The 2,813-nt window shown below is 39.6% G+C and overlaps 1 pseudogene; it reads left to right on the forward strand.

Moving 5' to 3' along the window:
- The first annotated feature begins 1,699 nt into the window (after positions 1 to 1,699).
- Positions 1,700 to 2,149, forward strand: LOC132692890 (nucleoside diphosphate kinase B pseudogene; annotated as a pseudogene).
- The last annotated feature ends 664 nt before the right edge of the window (positions 2,150 to 2,813 follow it).

Raw genomic sequence — 2,813 nt, forward strand, 5'->3', positions numbered from 1 at the left:
TAAAGGACAACCTATGGAATGGGAGAAGATATTTGCAAAGGACATGTCTGATAGGGTTAGAATCCAAAATATATAAAGAAGTTATAAATCTCCACACTCAAAAGTGAATAATCCAGTTTAAAAATGGGCAGAAAACATGAATATACATTTTTCCAAAGACATATAGATAGCCAACAGACACATGAAAAGGGGCTCAACATCACTCATCATCAGTGAAATACAAATCAAAACTACAATGAGATATCACCTCACACCTGTCAAAATAGCTAAAATCAACAACACAAGAAACAACAGGTGCTGGTGAGAATATGGAGAAAGGGGAACCCTCTTGTACTTTGGTGGGAATGCAAACTGGTGCAGTCACTCTGGAAAACAGTATGGAGTTTTCTCAAAAAGTTAAAAATAGAACTAGCCTACAGTCCATCAATTTCATAACTAGGTGTTTACCCAAAGAATACAAATATATATATATATATATATATATATATATATATATATATATATATATATATATATATATCAGCATTACCTACAATAGCCAAACCACAGAAACAGACCCAGTGTCCACAGACTGAAGAATGGATAAGGAAGATGTGGTGTATATATATATACAATGGAATTTTACTCAGCCATAAAAAATAATGAAATCTTGCCATTTGCAAGGACGTGGATGGAGCTAGGAAGTATCCTGCTAAGCTAAATAAGTTAGAGAAAGATAAATACCACATGATTTTACTTATATGTGGAATTTAAGAAACAAATGAACAAAGGGGGAAAAAACTTAGGCAAACCAAGAAACAGACTCTTAACTATAGAAAACAAACTGGTGGTTATCAGAGGGGACGTGGGGGTGGGGGGAATGGGTGAAATAGGTGATGGGGATTAAGGAGTACACTTGTGTTGAGCACCAAGTATTGCATGAAAGTGTTGAATCACTGTATTGTACACCTGAAACTGGTATTATACTGTATGTTAACTAACTGAAATTTGAATTAAAAACAAAAAAACCTGCTGCAAACTTCAGTAATCTAGACAGTGCAATACTAACATAAGAATAGATACATAGATCAATGAAATTGAATTGGGAGTCCAGGAAAAAATGCTTATATTTATGGTCAGTTGATTTTTAACAAGGGTGCCAAGACAATTCAATGGTAATAGAACAGTCTTTTCACCAGATAATTCTGAGACAAATGGATATTGACATGCAAAAGAATGAAGTTGAATGCCAACATCATACCATATACAAATATTAACTGAAAATTGATTAAAGACCTGAATGTAAGACCTAAAACTATAAAACTCTTTTGGGACACCTGGATGGCTCAGTCGGTTGAGCATCTGACTTCAACTTAGGTCATGATCTCACGGTTCGTGGGTTCAAGCCCTGCATCGAGCTCTGTGCTGACAGCTCTGAGCCTGCAGCCTTCTTCAGATTCTGTGTCTCCCTCTCTCTCTGTCTCCCCCCACTCATGCTCTGTCTCTGTCTCTCTCAAAAATGAATAAACATTTAAAAAAATAAGAAAAATAAAACTTCTAGAAGAAAACAGGTACATATCTTCATGACCTTGGATTTGGCAATGATTTCTTATATATACAAAAACACAACTACAAAAGAAAAAAATAAATACACTGGCATTCATCAAAATTAAAAACTTTTACCTCCGCTTGAACCAGTTCGAGCCCTGCCAGTTCTGTCATGGCCAACATGGAGCACATCTTCATTTCCATCAAGTCAGTCTGTATGCAGCATAGGCTGGTGGGTAAGATCATCAAGCTCTTCAAGCAGAAGGGATTCCACTTTGTGGCCATGGTGTTCCTTCAAGCCTCTGAGGAAGCAGCATTGCAATGACCTGGAAGGTTACCCATTCTTCCCTGGGCTGGTGAAATACATGAACTCAGGACTGGTGGTGACCATGGTCTAGGAGGGCTAAATGTGGTGAAGATGGAGTGAGTGATGCTTAGGGAGACCAATCCAGCAGATTCTAAGCCAGGCACCATTCACAGAGACTTCTGCATTCAAGTGGACAGGAACATCACTCATGGCAAGGATTCAGTAAAAAGTGCTGAGAAAGAAATCAGCCTATGGTTTAAGCCTAAAGAATCAGTTGACTACAAGTCTTGTGCTCTTGACTAGATCTATGAATAAGAGGTGGACAAAGCATCAGTTCCCTTTGGTACCACTTGGGAGGGAGCTCACTCCTGAAGTGTGGAGATTACCTCTTCACATTCAGTGCATTAAAACTTCCTATCCAGAAATGTACCACCCGAGTTCCTTCCTGGATTGAAGGACTTAGTCTCCCAGCTGCTGGAAATGTAGCAAGAAGACAGTGCTCAACTATCAGCCCTGTCTAGGGATTGCCTTTGATGATTAAAACTGCCTTGCCCAAAGTCAGCTTCTTTAAAGGACAGCCCACATTCAATGACTAATCAACACGGGGTGTAAAGGCCTGACCCCTCATTCCAACTTGGGACAACTCTGCAGAATCATTTCAGATCCAGATTTCCCTGTGGGGTTGGTTTGAAGCCTTTTTCTGTGTCTGCGTCACAACTCTATTTCTCCCTTTGTTCAATCCTGCTTCCTTTCCTTCCCTTTCCCGGTGTTGATCCCAAGACTACTGTGATGTCCTACACACACACACACACACACACACACACACACACACACACAGGCATTATCATGTGGCCAGTGATGCTTCTTGCCCCTATTGCAAAACATCAAGGGCATTAAGGGATAGGTAGCTGAAGCCTCTAGATTGCAAAGTCAGTGGCACCAAGGTTGTCCTTATAGGATTTTTTTCTTTCAATATTCT

Source organism: Panthera onca, chromosome B1 (assembly GCF_046562875.1).
Source record: "Panthera onca isolate mPanOnc1 chromosome B1, mPanOnc1 haplotype 2, whole genome shotgun sequence".
Lineage (NCBI taxonomy): Eukaryota > Metazoa > Chordata > Mammalia > Carnivora > Felidae > Panthera > Panthera onca.